The 22985-nt window shown below is 42.6% G+C and overlaps 1 protein-coding gene across 1 annotated transcript in view; it reads left to right on the top strand.

Annotated features, from left to right (window-relative positions):
* LOC140191445 (neurexophilin-1) overlaps positions 1–22985 on the top strand; it is a 76338-nt gene that overhangs the window by 45332 nt on the left and 8021 nt on the right. The gene's annotated exons all lie outside the window — the stretch shown is intronic.

A 22985-nucleotide genomic window follows, 5' to 3' on the forward strand; every position in this document is an offset into this window, starting at 1 on the left:
CTTGGTAGAAGAAATAAATGGGCAGACTATTATTTAAATAGGGAGAGAATTCAGTGTTCTGAGATGCAATGGGACTTCGGAGTCCTCGTGCAGGCTACCCTTAAGGTTAACCTCCAGGTTGAGTCGGTAGTGAAGAAGGCGAATGCAATGTTGGCATTCATTTCTAGAGGAATAGAGTATAGGAGCAGGGATGTGATGTTGAGGCTCTAAGGCACTGATAAGACCTCACTTGTAGTACTGTGAGCAGTTTTGGGCTCCTTATTTAAGAAAGGATGTGCTGATGTTGGAGAGGGTTCAGAGAAGATTCACTAGAATGATTCCAGGAATGAGAGGGTTAACATATGAGGAACTGGACTGTACTCCTTGGAGTTTAGAAGAATGAGGGGGGACCTCACAGAAACATTTCGAATGTTGAAAGGCATGGACAGAGTGGATGTGGCAAAGTTGTTTCCCATGGTGGGGGAGTCTAGTACGACAGGACATGACTTAAGGATTGAAGGGCACCCATTCAGAACAGAGATGCAAAGAAATTTTTTCAGCCAGAGGGTGGTGAATCTGTGGAATCTGTTGCCACGGGCGGCAGTGGAAGACAAATCATTGGGTGTATTTAAGGCAGAGATTGATAGGTATCTGAGTAGCCAGGGCATCAAAGGTTATGGTAAGAAGGCAGGGCAGTGGGGTGGGACTAAATGGGAGATTGGATCAGCTCATGATAGAATGGTGGAGCAGACTCAATGGGCTGAATGGCCGACTTCTGCTCCTTTGTCTTATGGTCTTATGATCTAAATAAATGAATCAAGGTAACTGTGGGAATTTGTCAGAGCATTTTCTTTCTATGGGCTTGCTGGTAGCTAACTGACAATGGTAATAATCTGAATTGAGCACAAATTGGATTACAGGAACTACATCAGAAGCTTAAGGAGAGGATCTGGAGCAAAAAGAAGCAACTGGCAGCTCCCCTTTCTACACTGGCTAAAGCATCCTGGGGAAATATTCCTCTGTGGCCATTAATATTAGACTCCCGTCAGAGTTCTGGACCCTGATTGTAGACATCTCTGCATCATGGGTTCTGTTGAAAATGTAAAACTGAATGTTGGAAGTTGAGTGCAGCTGTAGCCTTTACTATTGCCAATTCCCGATTGATGCTGAAAACCAAAGAAGACTTTTTCAGAATGTGGTTATGTGTAATAGCTGGAGCAGGCTGATAAGGAAGAACAAAGAGAGTGTAATATTCTTGAAAAACAAACATGAAGCCTGTCAACTTTTTCCATTCTACTTATCTCTCTCCACATGTTGTGATAGGGTGGTGGAATGAGTTATAAGTGCAAGGCAGACATTCTCCTCAAATAAAAATCAAAAATTCATGCAAATGCTGGAAATCTGAAATACTATTAAAAACCGCAAGTTCAGTAGGGTCAAGGTTTTTGCTTCTATCAAAGACTGTGGATTGAAATGGCACATAAAGAGCATGTGCAAGCTCCTGAGACCCTGCAATCCCAAGTCTGGGTGCAATCTGTGAGGAGTTTGCACATGCTACAAAAACTAAGCAACACTCAACACGCTGGAAGAACACAGCAGGTTGGGCAGCATCTGTGGAAAAGATTGGTCGACATTTCGGGCCGGAACCCTTCATCAGGACTGTAGAAGGAAGGGGCAGAGGCCCTATAAAGGTGGGGGAAAGGTAGGAAAAACTAAGTGGGATGCCTCTGAGTGCTTTGGTTTCCTTCCACATCCCAAATACATGGGTTGGGAGGTTAATTGGCCACTATAAATTGCCCCCAATGTGAGGTGATGGATTGATGGGCAATCGATGGTAATATGAGAGCAAAATGAGATTAATGTAGGATTAGTGTAAATGGGTGCTTGTTGATCAACATGACCTCAGTGAGCTGAAGCAACTACTTCTATACTGCATTTGTCTATGACTCTGTGGCACGTAAGTGCAGTTGTATCAAACAAGGAGGCATTTTCAGATATTCCATGACTGTATCAGATGAAAGTCAAAGATCACACTGCAGTTAAGGAAAAGGAACAGGAATTCATTCCAGTTTTGCACCATCTACCAGCTGAGAAATTGTAGCTTGCTTCTCCAAATTATAGACCTAAAGAACCAAGGCCCTAACACTAACTAGTGGAGAATTGTATGATTCCCTTCATCCAGTCGAAGAAACAATCATTCATACTGATCCACATTTGTATCTACTTTTGCATCATCGTATCAATGACAAGTAAATGTCATGAAGTCACACTCCCTAAACTCCAATATCTGAATGCCTGCAAATGAACTGCAGCAAACCTTGGGCTTGGGGGATAATTTTAGCCCCATCCATTGGCAGGAATCTGTCAATACTGCCTGCACAATGTTGCTTTGGGAATTGCCTCCCACACAACAAAGTGAACAAACTTGGCAGAAGCTTCCTAAAGACTTTAGTTGCAGTCAGGGTCTTCACTAAAATTAGATAAAAGAGTGGACAGATACTTTGAAGTCTTTGGGGAGTATTGCATCCTTTTAAATTGACTTTGACCTCTGCTGTTGCAGCCTCAGAGCTGTCAGCACGAAAGCTCTTTCTTCACTACCACAAGCTGGCAGCTCTCAAGTGTTCTGTTGTGTCCAGACTGATTTCTTAGACACCCTGCAACTAACACAGAAAGAATTATGTTTTCTGCTGTTTATATTGAAGCTCTGAGTTATTAAGACTATAAATATTTCAGCTGTGTGCAAAGGTTTCTTGATAGGTTGGGACTGTTATAGAAGTGATGAAATTCCAAGAGTAGTCTATTTAGTGACTCGATGGACATTTTAGGGGCAGTCTGAATTGCAATTTTGACAATATCAACCAATTCACTCACGACACTGACAGGTAAATTTTAAGTAGATCTGGGAAATCATGGAACAAGCTGCTCAAGAGAATTCTAAGTTTATGAAATTTTGTTTCTGAATGGTGTTGCTTGTTTTTCACACATGCCAAATTGGTGTATAGAAATGTTGACACAATTTTTTTTAACCTGAGCACTGTCAGCTACAATTCACCTTAACACCCATTGCACTTTTAGGCACCAATCACCTTCCGACTGATAATGCAGGTTACACATAGTACATTGTCTCCACTTCAATGGTTCCGTCATTCCATTTAATATCAGTCTGAAATTATTGTTCTTCACAGACATCAAAAAACAAAAAACTCAAAGAATGAATGACAGAAAAATGTTAGAGCCCCAAAACCCCCTCTCCACGCACAATTGGCAATGGTGAAGTGGTGTGGGGGGAGGGGGGGGAAACTGATGCTCATGCCATCGGTTTGAAGGTTACCCAAACGGAATACAAGGGGTTGTTCCTCCAACCTAGTGTGACCTTATCCTGACAGTGGAGGAGGACATATCGGAATAGGAATTGGATGGGAAAGGCCACACTGAGGTTGGAGGAACAACACCTTATATTCCAATGGGTAGTAATGCCTTACCCCCACTCACCCATTCACAATTTCCTATCCCCTTGTCCCTTTCTCATGTTACCTCCTTGCCTGCTCATTGCCTCCTGCTGGTGCTGCTTCCACCCTCCTCCTTTTTACTTTCTTCCATGGCCTTCTGTCTCTTTCACCAATCAACTTCCCAGCTCTTTGCTTCATCTCTTCCCCTCCAGGTTTCACCTATCACCTGGTGTTTCTCTCTCTCCTCCCCCCCCACCTTCCAAATCTACTCCTCGTTTTTTTTCTCCAGTCCAGCCAAAGGATCTTGGCCCGAAACATCGACTGTACTCTTTTCCATAGATACTGCCTGACCTGCTGAGTTCCTCCAGCATTTTGTGTGTGTTGCTTGGATTTCCAGCATCTGCAGATTTTCTCTTGTTTGCAACAAAAACTATTGTTTGCCCAATAATTTGACACGCCACAGACTCTCTCTCTCACTGACAAGGGACAGAGATGTCACTCTTTCCACAGTGAGAGGGGAGATCAACAAAACAGTCACTATTACGATGTTACAGTCTGCCGCGTTGCTTTTACTCTGGGTTTCTCCGACTCAAGAATTGACAGCAAATTCTCCCCTACCATCGGGAGAGAGAGACACACAGAGAGACACAGAGAGAGAGAGAGACACAGAGAGAGAGAGAGAGAAAGAATGTTCACCTGAGTACAGAGGCCTCTGACAGTTGCATCTGCCGTCGCGATGTTCCGTTCTCTCGCAACGCCTCAATTGGCGACTCTGGCATAGAGACAACCCATCTACAGGGCTGTAGGACCTCACCTTGAAGGCACACCTGTCTTCCAGGCTGCATCCTGTGGATATTGAAAAGGGCCAGTCGGTGAGCTCCGAAAAATGGAACCACCACCATAAAGAACAGCAGTTTGAGTGCAGCTATAGATCACAGACTCTGACACAACCCCATCCGCCTTGAAAAGGAAAAAAAAAGGCATTAAAGTGAAAATATTAAAGCACTTCTGCATAACTTCAGCTTTTGTGTGCAACCTAGGAGCTTCATTGACCATTAACAGAGCAACTAAGCACATTTCACACTAAGGTGGGCAATAACATTACATGCTGCATTCACCAGCTTCATTTTGCAATGTGCTCAGTGTTGACTGTTGTCCCATGACTGAATCAATTCCTTTCATACAATGAACATCACATTTTCATGCTGTCTTTGCCTCAGTGTTTACCCTGTCCCTTGCAGTGAGAGACAGTCAGATACTGCCATCATGGGGTCAGACAGGACAGATTCACCCATACATGTAGAATGTTCATCATGTGTCCTCTGTTCCTAAATTTTCCTTCAGCTCCAAGATAGCCTTTTCTGCACCAGTTCTGGGCTGCCATGGGAGAGTTCCTTCTGGGATTGATATCCTTCCCAGAGATCAGTGCACCAAAGGCAAACTAGTTATTGTTGAGAATCACATGGGTCCTGTCAGAGACAGAAGAGTGCAGATGCTGGTATCTGAAGCAAGAAGCAATCTTCTGAGGAATTAACAGGGTGAACAGTATTTGCATGTTCCCTTTCTCCCCCCTCAGATGTCATTTGATCTGCTGAGTTCCTTTAGCGGATTGTTTATTGGTCCTGTTACATGATGTGGTCCTGGCCCTGAAGCTGTATTTTGCAGCTATTTCATGATTTATGATCAAGAAAGCTCAACACAGCATGTTTAGTGCACTAAAGGGTAAACTCCAATGTATAGCCAGTGTTTGTAGTTAGAGAAATAAGTAGATTTTTTTGTTCAGTTTTTCATCCTAGATATATGCTTTATCTTACATACATAAGGATAACCTCTGACAAAGTTATATTTTGTATGTATATGCTATCTTCAATAGCTCTGAGGTGTATGACTTTGAGTGGCAATAAATTAGTTTTATTATACAAATTAAAATGAACCAAGCTAATGCAAAATCTTTTGATTTGTCTTTCAAATGAATTGCAATTCGTAGGTTTCAGCTTTCTCAGGAACTCTGTCCTTACCAAATGCAAAGGTGTGCTAAAGGCAATGCAGCCATAAATCATTTTGAAACAGGACCTTCGTATTCTGCTACAGACAGATGTGCCCACTAGTTACTCTGCCTCAAGTGTCTACCGAGTTCTCATTTCGACAATACAATTAGGCCCTTGCAGAGAAACACATTACCTTCATCTGCAAATTTAATATTTCTCCAAAGGTGCAACTCATTCAAGAGAGAAGAAAGAAAAAAGTTATTATTCTTGATTTGTTTTGCCAGATGGGTGTCCTATGTGTGCAGAGATCTGCCATTATATATAAACATTGTCGAATGACTAAATAGCATAAATGTTTCTGCTCATTTGATCTGGAGTACCCATTCTCTCCCTCTAGATAACTCCCATTGACTTTCACTGTGGATTTGGGTGCGGGCTGGCAAGAAAAGTGATCCCTTCAATTGCTTTCAGAGTTTATATAATTGAAGCTGCAGAGCGCTGGTCTGGTTGATACTGCTTCAGACCTTGCTCTTAGAGCTGTCAGAAACAAATGAGAAGATTGCTGCTGTTGTAGCAGGCTTAATTTTAGGTCCTATTATGACCAAAGCTGTCTGGTTCACAATGATTGGGAGTTTCGGTTATTGCAAAATGTGCTCTGCTGCAGAAAACCAGCTGCAGTCCAATTGGCAGCTGTCATTTCATTTTGAAGCCCAGAGACCGAAAAAGAAATTAAAAAATAGAACTGCAGATGCTGCAAGTCCAAAATAAAAGCAGAAAATCTTGCAAAATCTTTGAAGTCAGACCATATCTATGAAGAATGCCAGAGAGTTTGTGACTTTTCATCATAAATTGACTATTTTAAGTTGCAGAGATGGGAAGGGGTGGGGTTGGACAAACAGATTTTCTGCAGCCAAAATGGATAACAGATGGGTGTCCACTGAGAAACAGTGAGGAAGGCTTGTTAGTGCTACCTAATCTGTTTGGTTGTAAATGGGAGGTGAAACATAAACAAAACAATTGTACTGGAACTATGTATCAACATCATAAAGGATCCCACCCACTCTGCTTATGGACTGTTTGCCCCACTCTTGTCTGGGAAGAGACTACGTAACATCTATGCTAGAACCACCAGACTCAAAAACAGTTACTTTCCCCAAGCAGTAAGATTGATCAACACCTCCACTCACTAACCCACCCCTCCACACCCACCAAACCACCACCTTTATTTTATCATTTCCTGTCAGTCACCTTCTGTACAGATATTGTTGTACTTAGCATCACTTTATGGACATATAATCAATCTGTGTATATAAGCTGTCATATGTATTTACACTTGTGTTTTTTATTATTGTGTTTTTGTGCTGCATAGGATCCAGATGAACAATTATTTCATTCTCCTTTATACTTGTCTACCTACTGGCAATGACATTAAACAACCTTGAATGAATAAAAATACAGAGCTGAGAGTTCATGCCAACAACCTCCCCACAAAAAACCATCCACCTGAAATGCAACTGTCCTCTTCCAATAGACTGCATCCAACTCACTGAGCACTCCCAGTACCAGCCAGTTCTGATACAAACTGAAAATGCTGGTAAAAGGTGGTTATCTGAAATTTGAGCAAGAAATTCAGTGTGAAGCCCCTTATTCTGAAACAATGATATCCAGCTCCAGATGCTAAGAGAAACATCCTTTCCAATTCCTCTGTCAACACTCTCAGGATCAGTTGCCATGTAGTCCAATGAGAGTTTGAGGAGCAACATGTTACCTTCAATATAAGCTCATTGCAGCTCTTGGGTTCAACATTCAATTCAACAATTTCAGGTTACCGGTCCTTCTAGATTAAGCCAGTATTGACCATGTAGGTGTGCTTATATTGTCAATACTGTGTTTGGACTTGTGTGTGAGCATGTTTCAGGCTGAAACCCTTTCTCTCAATTCACTATTTTGCTCTCATTTTATACTTTTATTTATATGTATTTCTTGTAACTTATAGTAATTTTTATGTATTGCATTATATTGTTGCAGCAAAACAACAAATATCATGATGTACGTCAGCGATAATAAACCTGATTCTGATTGAGTGTATGACCCATTCCCACTTTAGGCTGAATGGAGACTCACCTGAATTAAAACAAACAATAACTGCTGGGGATATTTAGCAGGCCATGCAGCATCTGTGGAGAGAGTTGATGACTCTTTATCAAATAGTGGGAAAAAACCATGAATGTTTCCTGAAATCTCCCCTTAACCAGTCTCCACCTATGGCCTGTGTCCTCACTGATGGATTAATTTTTTAAGTACCAGCAGGCATCCACCATACTTATACCCTTAATGATTTTGAACACTTCTATCATGTCTCCTCTCATTCTACATCTACTTAGGCTAAAAAGATTTAATTCTTTCAATCTTTCTTCATAGCTGATACCCTGTAGACCTGGGATGAGTCTAGTTGCCCTTCTCTGAACTTTCCAGTTCCTTCACATCCCTCACACAATGTGGAGACCAAAACGGTACACAGTATTCAAGTGTGGCCTCACAGGCGCATTATACAGCTTAAGGAGAATGTCTCTTCTCTTGAACTCCACTGAGCGCATTATATAGCCCAACAATCTGTTAACCTTCCTAATTGCTTCTGTGCACTGTCTAGATGTTGATAGTGATGAGTCTACCAGGACACCCAGATCCTTCTTATACAGTGCACTTTCCAACTCAAGGCCCCTCCCCATTCTATATTTATATCTAATACTTTACTCTAAATTTTATCTGCCCAGTCTGGATTTTGTTTAGAAACATTGAAAACCTACAGCATAATACAGGCCCTTTGGCCCACAAAGTTGTGCCGAACATGTCCCTACCTTAGAAATCACTAGGGTTACCCATAACCCTCTATTTTTCTAAGCTCCATGTACCTATCCAAAAGTCTCATAAAAGACCCTATCGTATCTACCTCCACCACCGTTGCCGGCAGCCCATTCCACGCACTCACCACTGAGTGAAAAAAACACCCCTGGCATCTCCTCTGTACCTACTCCCCAGCACCTTAAACCTGTGTCCTCTTGTGGCAACCATTTCAACCCTGGGAAAAAGCCTCTGACTATCCACACGACCAATGCCTCTCATCATCTAGTACACCTCTATCAGGTCACCTCTCATCCTCCGTCGCTCCAAGGAGAAAAGACCGAGTTCACTCAACCTATTCTCATAAGACATGCACCCCAATCCATGCAACATCCTTGTAAGTCTCCCCTGCACCCTTTCTGTGGCTTCCACATCCTTCCTGTAGCAAGGCAACCAGAAATGAGCACAGTACTCCAAGTGGGGTCTGACCAGGGTCCTATATAGCTGCAACATTACCTCTCAGCTCCTAAATTCAATTCCACGATTGATGAAGGCCAATACACCATATACCTTCTTAACCACAACTTCAAACTGCGCAGCTGCTTTGAACATCCTATGGACTCGGACTCCAAGATCCCTCTGATCCTCCACACCGCCAAGAGTCTTACCATTAATACTATATTCTGCCATTATATTTGACCTACCAAAATAAACCACTTCACACTTGTCTGGGTTGAACTCCATCTGCCACTTCTCAGCCCAGTTTTGCATCCTATCAATGTCCCGCTGTAACCTCTGACAGCCCTCCACAATATCCACAACACCTCCAATCTTTGTCATCAGCAAACTTACTAACCCATCCCTCCACTTCCTCATCCAGGTCATTTATAAAAATCATGAAGAGTAAGCGTCCCAGAACAGAACAGAACAGATCTAACTATATTGATTCTGCTGCCTGAATGTTATCCCTAATTGTGTGTTTTTGGCAAATTTTATGAGTTTATTTGTTATGTGCTCATCCAAATCATTAATATAAATTAAAAACAGTAGTGGCCCCAAAACTGATCCCCACGGAATCCCACTCTTACCTAGTGTGAAAATGATCCTTCCACCATAACTCGTTGCTTTCTGTTTGAGAGTCAGTTCTGCACTCATTCACACATCTTACACAGAACCCTACCTCCTGTAATTTGATTATTAACCTCTCATGGGGTACCTTGTCAAAAGCCCTCTGAAAGTTCAAGTAAATGATATCAACCACTCAATTGTTTTCATAAATTTTAGTTGCCTCTTCATGGAGCTCCAGCATATTAGTAAAACATGATTTCCCCTTTCTGAATCCATGCTGGCTTTCTGCTAACATACCTGTTCTTATCAGCTGCTTTTCCATCTCATTTTTTATTATTGCTTCCATTATCTTACCTGCGATACATGTTAAGCTTGCTGGTCTATAGTTACCAGAGTCAGTGTGGTCATCTTTCTTATATACTGGGATAAAGTTAGCCTATTTCCAGTCCTGAGAGTTGATAGAGTTGTTTATTGAAATCACTATCAGCACTAGGGGATCTATAACATACACCTAATGTTATTCCTGTATCCTTATAGCTTTCAATTCTCACCCAGATATCTTCACTAAGTCTTGATTTATCTCCCATCATAATCAGCCTCACATTTAAATTATTTCTTATTTATATAGTAACTCCTCCACCTTTATGATCTTACCTATCTTTCCTAAGTATATCCTTTAATACGATATTCATCATCACCCATTGAGGTCAGCCAGGTTTCAGTTATTGCTACTATATATTACTTATATGCACTTTCATATAATTCCAGCTGATTTATTTTATTCTTAATGCTTCTTGCATTTATATAGACCATCCATAGTCTATTACTGATGTATTTCATCCTATCCTGACCCATTTTTATGTTTTTGTAGCCTATAATCGGTTTATGTCCTAATCTGTTATTGTCCACTATGGTGTTTAAACAGTTAAACCTGGTTGGTTCTAAGCTCCCTGCCCCTGCCCCCCATTCCCTAGTTGAAACAGTCATCAACTAACTGAAGCATACACCTGCCCAGTACATTAGTGCCCCTCCGGTTCAAATGCAACCCATCCAGCGGTACAGGTTCCATCTGTCCCAAAAGGCATGTCGATGTCCCATAAACCTATTTCTCTCTAATCTACATTATGATTTGAGCTATGTGTTTAATCTTCTCATCTCTAATCTCTTCCATCTTACCTGGACTGACATGGCACAGGCAAAACTTCTGAGAAGTCCCCTTTTCATCTGTCCCTAAGCTTCCCACCTAACTCTTTAAATTTGCATTGCAGAAGTGACAGCCTACCCTTACCTATGTCATTTGTTCTGATGTGAATAACGACTACTGGATCTACCCCAGCTCTGGCCAGGAGTTTATCTACTCATCCAGGGAGGTTTCCTACTTGTGCTTCTGGTAGGCTATACACCATACAAGACTCCTTGCCAGTACACACCTGATTCTTAATCCTCCAGATAATTGAGTCCCCTACAATGACTACTTCCTTTTCATGGGGTTTAGGTTTAGGATTAGAGGGGGTCCTTTGGGGCTCTTCTGTCCTGCCTACCACTTCAGAGCATCGCTAGTTGGACAGTTCCAACTCTGGGGTTGATGCCTCCAGACAGGGTGCACCTCTTACCCTGTGTTTCCTCACCCATCTGTCTTTCTTTCTGGTCTGGAGTCTCCAACCCATGGTTTTCTTGGGGTGCACACTATCTCCCTAAAGGACAGCTGGAGCACATCTGCCAATTCTCTACAGCACTACAGGTTAGTTACCTCCTCAGGTTCAGCCATCTTGTTTCTGAGATGTTGAATTAGCTGATATTTCTCAATATGAATTCTCTAGGGGAGTAATTTTCTGTGAATCTGAACATAAGGCAAGACTGACATTGCAGAGACTGTACTATTATACTTGGGGGGGGGAGAAGAACCACTGAAGATTAAGTGACTATGCTTTTAAATTATTAAAAGTACTATTTATACCACTATTCCTACTTTGTCCCTTTGAACCAGATGGCACCTAATGCCTAATATGTGCTTGGACCTTCTCCAGACTTACTAGATTTGCTTGATTGATTCGTTTTCTCTCCCCTGGTGAACTGCTGGTTCTCTAATTTCTTCCTATTTTCCAAAAATCTGTGGTCGATATGTTAATTGCATTTGTTCTGTAGGTGAACGATAGCATCTCGGGCAGATGGTGGGAATGAGGGAGGAACAGTTATAGGGAAAATTAGTAGGGTGATGTTATGAGGTCGCGTTTGAGCCAGTGTAGGTTTGACGAGCAGCAGGGCCCTCTGTTGTAACAGAAATGCGTACAATCAAAAATAATAAGTGAGTAGCCTATATGACATCAATAAAAAGCTAAAACATTGGACTTGGCAGATTCTTCAAATCACTGACTACTGAACAATCATGAACATTTGAGCACTTATCAGTATTTGGGAATGTCTGACCTGGAGCATAGAACAGAACAGTATAGCACAGTTTTAGGCCCTTCATTAGCACATTATAGTTATGTCTTTAGAATCATGCTATTGAAAATCATTTTTCTATCATAAAATGATATAATATCCCAAACCATTTGTTATCACTGAAGAAATTCATCCACACATGGATGACTCTTGCACCCCTGATATGACTTGTAAGGCAATTAGTCCTTAAGACCATAAGACAAAGGAGCAGAATTAGGCCATTTGGCCTATCAAGTCTGCTCCGCCATGCAATGATGGCTGATCCGTTTTCCCCTCCTCAGCCCCACTCACTGACCTTCTCCCGTAACCTTTGATGCCATGGCCAATCAAGAAACTATCAATCTCTGCCCTGGCGGGAGGAGAGAGAGCAGCCCACTGCACGTGCGCAGCCCTCCGGTGAAAAATGATATCGTATCCATTAAATAGGGGCCGTGGACAATTCTGATTTGATGGAGACGGACGTGAAAGCAGAGGAACATCTGGAAAAATTTCTGAAACGCTCGTTCACTGCTGTCATTACTGCGCAGTCAGGAATCTTTCAGAGGGAAGGCCTCAAAATCCCCAGCTTTGCCTGCTGTTGGCAACCGAGATGGAGGTCAAATTGTTCGGATAGAGATGGCGCTCAGTACTTGGTGTCAGAGAGCTGATCAGAGCTCGAAGTTTTCAGATGACTCAGAGTCGGAACGTGGTTGGGTATGACGGAGAGTTTTTCTTCCTTCTCTCCGTCTGCGTGAGATGTGGGACATTTGAGAGACTTTGAACTTTTACTGTGCTCATGGATTTCATCAAGTTATGGTATTGTTACACTGTTTGTAACTATATGTTATAATTATGTGGTTTTGTTAGTTCTTTTCAGTCTTGGTCTGTCCTGTGTTTTGTGATATCACACCAGAGGAAATATTGTATCATTTCTTAATGCATGCATTACTAAATGACAATAAAAGAGGACTACGTGCCTTCATAATCTAAATGCACTCAATGACCTGCCCACCCCACCCTTGGGCTAAAGAAATTTCTCTGCATCTGTTTTAAATCCTGAGGCTGTGCCCTCTTGTCCTAGACTCTCCCACCATGGGAAACATCCTTTCCACATCCACTCTGTCTAGGCCTTTCAACATTCGAAAGGTTTCAATGAGGTTCCCCCCCCCCCCCCCACCAACCCATCCTTCTAAGCTCCAGTGAGTACAAGCCCAGAGCCATCCATCAAACATTCCTCATATGATAACCCTTTCATTACCAGAATCATCCTTGTGAACCTCCTCTGAACCGTCTCCAATGCCAACACATCTCCTCTTAGATATGGAGCCTAAAACTGTTCACAATACTCAAGGTGAGGCCTCACCAGTGCCTTATAAAGCCTCAGCATCACATCTCTGCTCTTGTATTCTAGACCTCTTGAAATGAATGCTAACATGGCATTTGCCTTCCTCACCACTGACTCAGCCTGCAAGTTAACCTCTCAGGTGTTCTACACAAGGACTTCCAAATCCCTTTGCATTTCAGAATTTTGGATTTTCTCATTTAGAAAATAGTCTGCCCATTTACTTCTACTACCAAAGTGCATGACCATGCAATTTCCAACATTGCATTTCATTTGCCACTTTCTTGCCCATTCTCCTAACCCAAGTCCTTCTGCAGCCTACCTATTTCCTCAACACTACCAACCCCTCCACCAATCTTTGTATCATCTAAAAAAATTAGCAACAAGGCCATCTATTCCATCATCTAAGTTATTAATATACAGCATAAAAAGCAGTCCCAACACTGACCCCTGCAGCACACCACTAGTCACTGGCAGCCAACCAGAAAAGGATCCTTTTATTCCCACTCGCTGCCTCCTCCTAAATCAACCAATGTTCTAACCATGCTAGTGGCTTTCCTGTAATACCACGGGCTCTTAATTTGGTAAGCAGCGTCATGTATGGCACCTTGTCAGAGGCATTCTGAAAATCCAAATATGCAACATCCACTGCATCCCCTCTATCTACCCAACTTGTAATCTCCTCGAAGAATTCCAACAGGTTCGTCAGACAAGATTTTCCCTGAAGGAAACCATGCTGATTGTGTCCTATCTTGTCATGTATCATCAAGTACTCCATAACCTTAGCAATTAACTCCAACATCTTCCCAACCACTGGACTACAATTTCCTTTTTGTTGCCTTCCTCCTTTCTTAAAGCCTGGAGTGATATTTGCAAATTTCCAGTCCCCTGGCACTATGCCAATGGTTTTTGAAGGATCATTACTAATGCCTCCACAATCCCTCCTACTGCCTCCATCTGGTCCGGGTGAATTATGTACTCTTAGGTCTTTGAGCTTTTTGAGCACCTTCTCCTTTGTAATAGTAACTACACTCACTTCTCTTCCCTCACACCCTTCAACACCTGGCACAGTGTTAGTGTCTTCCACAGTGAAGACTGATAAAAAATACTCATTCAATTCATCTGGCCATCTTTGTCCCCTCCCCACCATTATTTCTTCTCCAGCTTCATTTTCTAGCAGCCCTATATCCACTCTCATCTATTATTTTTTTTATATACTTGAAACAGTTTTTTCTGTCCACCTTGATATTGTTTGCTTGCTTGCCTCCTAATGATTCTTTTTGTTGCTTTCTGTAGGTTTCTAAAAACTTCCCAATCCTCTATCTTCCTCTATTTTTGTTTTGTTGTTGTCGTCATAAGGGGGCATCATTGATGGCAGACCCAAATGCAAGACACAGACACTGAAGTACTAGGAACAGGACTTGACAAGAGAGCTGGGACAAGAACACAGACTTGGGCTAGGACTTTGGCTAGGCAAGCAGGACCGGGACAATGAACTGGGAGCTAGGAGCCTGGGCTTGGACTCTGAGCCGGAGACTGGACAAGGACCCAGAACCTGGGTCTTGACTCAGGTTTGGACTCCGGAACTAGGCGAAGACATGATGTGGTCTTGGGAGAAAGGACTAGGCGAGGCTACAGGGCAGGAACAGCCGAGCCTTGGTCGCGGCGAGGGCAGGAACAGCCGAGCCTTGGTCGCGGCGAGGGCAGGAACATGGAACACAGAGCCAGGTCCCCTCATTGGGAACAGGATGTAGGACCAGGACTCATACACAGAATGCAGGACCAGGACTCATACACAGAATGCTGAACACAACAAGACAGTTCTCAACACTAGGTAGCAGCAAACAGCCAGACCTACCTAGTGAAGGCATGGACACAGAGACAGTTCCAACTCAATGATAGACAGTTCCTTATCTTGACACAGCAAGGCTCCAGTCTTACTCCAGTGGTTGAACTCAACAAGGTTGCAGGCAAGGCTCCAGAAGGAAGGGGAAGGGAAGGGAACAGTCCAGCCTCAGGGTAATGGCAAAGACAGCCCAGCTTACCCAACAGAGACAAGGACAGGAAGGGACAGATCCAACCACAGGGTAACAACAAAGACAGCCTGACTTACCCCACAGAGGCAAGGACAGGATACTGACTAGATAAACCAGCAACTACACTTGAACCCAGGGCCACTTATATTCCCAGTGTCAAGATGAGCCTCAGGTGCCTATGATTAAGCCCAACTAAAACAAGGGACAGCCAGAAGACCCAGAGTCCAGAATCCACGGACCGGACTGTGAACCGGAATGCAGACTTCACAGACCAGACCATGACCATTGTATGCCCTCTCTTTTGTTTTTACAATAATTTTGACTTCCCTTGTCAGTCATGGTTGTATTATTTTGCCATTTGAGTACTTCTTTGTTTTTGGAATGCATCTATCCTGCACCTTCCTCATTTTTACCAGAAACTCAAGCCATTGCTGCTGTACTATCATCCCTGCCAGCATCTCCTTCCAATTTACTGTGACCAAATCTTCCCTCATACCTCTGTAAATTCCTTTACTCCACTGAAATACTGTTATGTCAGACTTTACTTTCTCGTTATTAAATTTCAAGTTGAACTCAGTCATATTGTGATCACTACCTCCTAAGGGTTCCTTTACCTTAAGCTCCCTAATCACCTCTGGTTTATTACATAACACCCAATCCAGTATAGCTGATCCCCTAGTAGGCTCAGTAACAAATTGCTCTAAAAAGCCATCACGTAGGCATTCAACTTACTCACTATCTTTAGATCCATTCCAACCTGATTTTCCCAATCTACCTGCATGTTAAAATCTCCCATGACTATCATAACATTGCCCCTCTGACATGCCTTTTCTATTTCCTGTTGTAATCTATAATCCAAATCCCTGTCAATTGTACCTATCAATTAGGCACATGATGATGTAAACCTCCAAGCAACAATTACTTTGGAATGTTTCAGAGGAAGTTAGAGAACAGTATCCTGGTGTGTCCATCACTGTGCCCTCCTGAGATAACTTAGAACTTACTCTGCAACAGTGCATTGCGACCCATGTAAGATGAGTCTCATACCTACACTTGGCTACTTCCCATAAAACACCACACTGACTCTCCTCATTTTTCCCAAATCACTGCTAAGTACTAATGTTTGTGATTTAACCCTGTAAACTTTTGATCTTGCTGACCACTGCATCTCCAGCCACAGCCACAACTCATCCTCCAGGCCCTCTGCAATCTCCCATTTCTCCTGACAGATGCACTGTTGAACAGCCCCTCGTGCCTCTCTCCCCATCTTTGCCTATGTGACGGAGGTCTCTAAATATCAAATGTTTCTCTTGGCATGGTCCTCCAGCTTGGATGATCCAGATTCAAACTCAAGATACTCTTCAGTATAGATAGCCCCACTATGACAAAGTACGCTATAGTACAGAATCTGATTGCCCCTCCACATTAACCACACCAAATCTTCTTCCCCCACTACATCACAATGGATGAAGTACTTATTCTAGTCAGGCTTACAGAAGATGTCTCCCACTCCCAACTTACCTCCATTGCCTGCAATCACCGAGCCTGGCCTTGGACTGCTTCAATCTTGGCCCTTGTTTATAACTGAAATTTACTGTAAAACATAAAATAGTGCAATAAGTAGTGTAAAGCCAGTTTAGTGCAGCCATATCGCTATGCTTGAATTTATAGAAGTCATTCCAATGTCAAGCAAAATATTTTTACAAAAATGAAACATCACAATTAAGACAGGGATATCAAATTGTTAACTCTATGACAAGTTAAGTTCAAAATATTTTGGAACATCCTCTTAGATCATTCACAGGTCCATGTACACCAGCAAGCTGTCCTTTGATAAAGCCTTGATAAATAAAAGATATAATTTGTCAAATTATTTGGGATAAACTTTCTCTCCCCTGAAATTTGCTTTGTGATTTTAATTAATTAATCTTCTATCTGGCATTCCCAATGTTTAAAATGACCTGAATATAAGCAGATGATTAAATCATAAAAGAAAGTTCAACATTTCAATAAGGTGTTATAAAAATTTGATTAGTTCCAGTTATTAGAAAATTCTTAAGAGCAACTATATCAGCTGTTATAAAGCCATTCTACTGTTACTGATAATTTCCATCTCCATTTGTTTAACCTTGGCCCACATATCATTTTGAGAAATGCTGTTATTTTTGCCTTAACCATTTCAAAAAGCAAACCAGCTTCTCTACCAGGATTGTAAAATTAAATCTTTTATCTCCTTATAACCATATAACCATATAACAATTACAGCATGGAAACAGGCCATTTCGGCCCTTCTAGTCCGTGCCAAACTCTTACTCTCACCTAGTCCCACCTAGTCCCACCGACCTGCACTCAGCCCATAACCCCCCATTCCTTTCCTGTCCATATACCTATCCAATTTAACTTTAAATGACAACACCACGCCTCAACCACTTTTGCTGGAAGCTCGTTCCACACAGCTACCACTCTCCAAGTAAAGAAGTTCCCCCTCATGTTACCCCTAAACTTTTGCCCTTTAACTCTCAAATCATGTCCTCTTGTTTGAATCTCCCCCATTCTCAATGGAAGAAGTCTATCCACGTGAGAGGATACAGAGGAGCAGATTGGGAGGCAGATTTTGGAAAGATGCAAAAATAACAGGGTTGTTATCATGGGTGACTTTAACTTCCCTAATATTGATTGGCACCTGATTAGTTCCAAGAGTTTAGATGGGGCAGAATTTGTTAAGTGTGTCCAGGATGGATTCCTGTCACAGTATGTGGACAGGCCGACCAGGGGGATGGCCATACTAGATCTATTACTAGGTAATGAACGGGTCAGGTCACAGATCTCTCAGTGGGTGAGCATCTGGGGGACAGTGACCACCGCTCCCTGGCCTTTATAATTATCATGGAAAAGGATAGAATCAAAGAGGACAGGAAAATTTTTAATTGGGGAAAGGCAAATTATGAGGCTATAAGGCTAGAACTTGCAGGTGTGAATTGGGATGATGTTTTTGCAGGGAAATGCACTATGGACATGTGGTCGATGTTTAGAGATCTCTTGCAGGATGTAAGGGATAAATTTGTCCCGGTGAGGAAGATAAAGAATGGTAGGGTGAAGGAACTATGGGTGACAAGTGAGGTGGAAAATCTAGTCAGCTGGAAGAAGGCAGCATACATGAGGTTTAGGAAGCAAGAATCAGATGGGTCTTTTGAAGAACATAGGGAAGCAAGAAAGGAGCTTAAGAAGGGGCTGAGAAGAGCAAGAAGGGGGCATGAGAAGGCCTTGGCGAGTAGGGTAAAGGAAAACCCCAAGGCATTCTTCAATTATGTGAAGAAAAAAAGGATGACAGCAGTGAAGGTAGGACCGATTAGAGATAAAGGTGGGAAGATGTGCCTGGAGGCTGTGGAAGTGAGCGAGGTCCTCAATGAATATTTCTCTTCGGTATTCACCAATGAGAGGGAACTTGATGATGGTGAGGACAATATGAGTGAGGTTGATGTTCTGGGGCATGTTGATATTAAGGGAGAGGAGGTGTTGGAGTTGTTAAAATACATTAGGACAGATAAGTCCCCGGGGCCTGACGGAATATTCCCCAGGCTGCTCCACGAGGCGAGAGAAGAGATTGCTGAGCCTCTGGCTAGGATCTTTATGTCCTTGTTGTCCACGGGAATGGTACCGGAGGATTGGAGGGAGGCGAATGTTGTTCCCTTGTTCAAAAAAGGTAGTAGGGATAGTCCGGGTAATTATAGACCAGTGAGCCTTACGTCTGTGGTGGGAAAGCTGTTGGAAAAGATTCTTGGAGATAGGATCTATAGGCATTTAGAGACTCATGGTCTGATCAGGGACAGTCAGCATGGCTTTGTGAAGGGCAGATCGTGTCTAACAAGCCTGATAGAGTTCTTTGAGGAGGTGACCAGGCATATAGATGAGGTTAGTGCAGTGGATGTGATCTATATGGATTTTAGTAAGGCATTTGACAAGGTTCCACACGGTAGGCTTATTCAGAAAGTTAGAAGGCATGGGATCCAGGGAAGTTTGGCCAGGTGGATTCAGAATTGGCTTGCCTGCAGAAGGCAGAGGGTGGTGGTGGAGGGAATACATTCAGATTGGAGGATTGTGACTAGTGGTGTCCCACAAGGATCTGTTCTGGGACCTCTACTTTTCGTGATTTTTATTAACGACCTGGATGTTGGGGTAGAAGGGTGGGTTGGCAAGTTTGCAGACGACACAAAGGTTGATAGTGTTGTAGATAGTGTAGAGGATTGTCAAAGATTGCAGAGAGACATCGATAGGATGCAGAAGCGGGCTGAGAAGTGGCAGATGGAGTTCAACCCGGAGAAGTGTGAGGTGGTGCACTTTGGAAGGACAAACTCCAAGGCAGAGTACAAAGTAAATGGCAGGATACTTGGTAGTGTGGAGAAGCAGAGGGATCTTGGGGTACATGTCCACAGATCCTTGAAAGTTGCCTCACAGGTGAATAGGGTAGTTAAGAAAGCTTATGGGTTGTTAGCTTTCATAAGTCGAGGGATAGAGTTTAAGAGTCGCGATGTAATGATGCAGCTCTATAAAACTCTGGTTAGGCCACACTTGGAGTACTGTGTCCAGTTCTGGTCACCTCACTATAGGAAGGATGTGGAAGCATTGGAAAAGGTACAGAGGAGATTTACCAGGATGCTGCCTGGTTTAGAAAGTATGCATTATGATCAGAGATTAAGGGAGCTAGGGCTTTACTCTTTGGAGAGAAGGAGGATGAGAGGAGACATGATAGAGGTGTACAAGATAATAAGAGGAATAGATAGAGTGGATAGCCAGCGCCTCTTCCCCAGGGCACCACTGCTCAATACAAGAGGACATGGCTTTAAGGTAAGGGGTGGGAAGTTCAAGGGGGATATTAGAGGAAGGTTTTTTACTCAGAGAGTGGTTGGTGTGTGGAATGCACTGCCTGAGTCAGTGGTGGAGGCAGATACACTAGTGAAGTTTAAGAGACTACTAGACAGGTATATGGAGGAATCTAAGGTGGGGGCTTATATGGGAGGCAGGGTTTGAGGGTCGGCACAACATTGTGGGCCGAAGGGCCTGTACTGTGCTGTACTATTCTATATTCTATATTCTATATTTTATATTCAACTCTATCTACACCCCTCATAATTTTAAATACCTCTATCAAGTCCCCCCTCAACCTTCTACGCTCCAAAGAATAAAGACATAACCTGTTCAACCTTTCTCTGTAACTTAGGAGATGAAACCCAGGCACCATTTTAGTAAATCTCCTCTGTACTCTCTCAATATTATTGACATCTTTCCCATAATTCGGTGACCAGAACTGTACACAATACTCCAAATTAGGCCTCACCAATGCCTTGTACAATTTTAACATTACATCCCAACTCCTATACTCAATGCTCTGATTTATAAAGGCCAGCATACCAAAAGCTTTCTTCGCCACCCTATCCACATGAGATTCCACCTTCAGGGAACTATGCACCATTATTCCTAGATCCCTCTGTTCTACTGCATTCTTCAATGCCCTACCATTTACCATGTATGTCCTATTTTGATTGGTCCTACCAAAATGTAGCACCTCACATTTATCAGCATTAAACTCCATCTGCCATCTTTCAGCCCACTCTTCTAAGTGGTCTAAATCTCTCTGCAAGCTTTGAAAACCTACTTCATGATCCACAACTCCACCTATCTTAGTATCATCTGCATACTTACTAATCCATTTTACCACCCCAACATCCAGATCATTAATATATATGACAAACAACATTGGACCCAGTACAGATCCCTGAGGCACACCACTAGTCACCGTCCTCCAATCTGACACACAGTTATTCACCACTACTCTCTGGTGTCTCCCATCCAGCCACTGCTGAATCCATTTTACTACTTCAATATTAATGCCTAACATTGAACCTTCCTAACTAACCTTCCGTGTGTAACCTTGTCAAAAGCCTTACTGAAGTCCATATAGACAACATCCAGCACTTTACCCTCGTCAACTTTCCTAGTAACCTCATCAAAAAATTCAATAAGATTTGTCAAACATGACCTTCTACGCACAAATCCATGTTGATTGTTCCTAATCAGACCCTGTCTATCCAGATAATTATATGTACCATCTCTAAGAATATTTTCCATCAATTTACCCACTACTGACGTCAAACTCACAGGCGATAATTGCTAGGTTTACTCTTAGAACTATTTTTAAACAGTGGAACAACATGAGCAATACCCCAATCCTCCGGCACCATCCCCGTTTCTAATTCCTTCTTGCCACATTTTCCCAATCCCTACGTTGCTTCTTTGTATTTAAGTTATATGTGTTTTCAGAAATACTTATATGTCCCCCTCCCCGTGTAACAGAATAGGAATGTGAATAAAATAAAATATGATTAGTGTACGCATGGTGTGAATGGGTGCTCAATGACCAATGTGGATCTCAAGGACTTCTGGGCCTGTTTATGTACTGTATGATTCTATAAAGCTGAGATTTACAGGAAAATATGTTGATGCAAACATTGAGTCTGATTTTGTTGTATCATCGTATTTAATGGTATTTGCTTTCAGCTAGACTTCAACAAGGTATCTTTTATACCACGGCAGGTGAAAGATTGGGAAATAACAAGCACAAGGCAAAAAAGACAAGTGTGTCTAAACTAAAGGGCCTGAAGTCAATGTCCGCTCATAAAAAACATTCAAATGATTCGGTCATACTACATATGCCTGCCCACTGTGGTGGAAAGCTGAGGGGTCAGACGTTAAGTGCTTTGTCCTGGATTCATTGCTGAGTCCAGCGGCAAACAGAAGATGCAAAAGCCTGGAAACATGTTCCACTAGGCTCAAGGACAGCTTCCATCTCACTGATGAATGGAACTTTCATATAACTAAAATATGAACCCTTGATCTCCCAGTCTATCTTATCATGACCCTTGCATTTATTTGTCTACCTTCAGTACACATTCTCTGTAACTGTAACACTGTACTCTACATTCTGTGTCTTGGGTATGTGACAATTATAAATCAATTACCAACTTACAAATCCAATTTACAAAAAATAATTAAATTAGTGAAAAAATGCCAATATTTATAAAAGGATATCTGCAAGAAAACACAATAATAGCTTCGTACTTATTTTTGTCGAGTGTGAACTCCTGGCAGCCCCCTCCTGATCTCTCTCTCATACTGGGGATGAATAACTCCTTTTTATTCATCACTAGGACACACCATCTTTAATTACCAACAAAGTTAACTTAAGACTATACATGGATTAGAATATAATGCACCACACAATGTAGTTATAATCATATTACAAAATAAATGTCGCGTCCTTTTCAGGGTGGTTAGTCCACCTTTGGTCCCCACCTGGCACTCAGCTCTCACCTGTGGCTCCCCATAGCTGTTTGCATGCGACAGCGGCCACACCCCGGGCAACGGCTTCAACAAGCTGGCTAAACCAGGTGAGGGTAGCCGACGGGTCTCAAACCCTCGGTGAGATAGGGAGTTGTCTATCCCAGCATGTGAAGACAGACTCCGGCAGATTGAGCGGGCGAGACCAATGGAAGGTCCAACGGTCAAGAAGGCGGTCTCTGCAAGCGTCATGGGACGTGTAGAGCAGGACAAGACACAGAAGACGTCCTGGTCATCTACTGCGCCTAGTCCCATCTCCAGCCGTCTAGACTCTGTCTTGCCACTGGATGCAGATGGGAATTGGGAAGAGAGAGTGAGGCTGACACTGTGCAACTCTCCCTCACTTAAATCCAAATCACGCGCTAGTCTCGACACCATCATTATGGTGTCGAGGTCCTCATCGACGTCAACGATGGACGAACAGAACAGAACAAAATAAACAGAAGTATCCACCTTAAATACA

This window comes from Mobula birostris, chromosome X (genome assembly GCF_030028105.1).
Source record: "Mobula birostris isolate sMobBir1 chromosome X, sMobBir1.hap1, whole genome shotgun sequence".
Lineage (NCBI taxonomy): Eukaryota > Metazoa > Chordata > Chondrichthyes > Myliobatiformes > Myliobatidae > Mobula > Mobula birostris.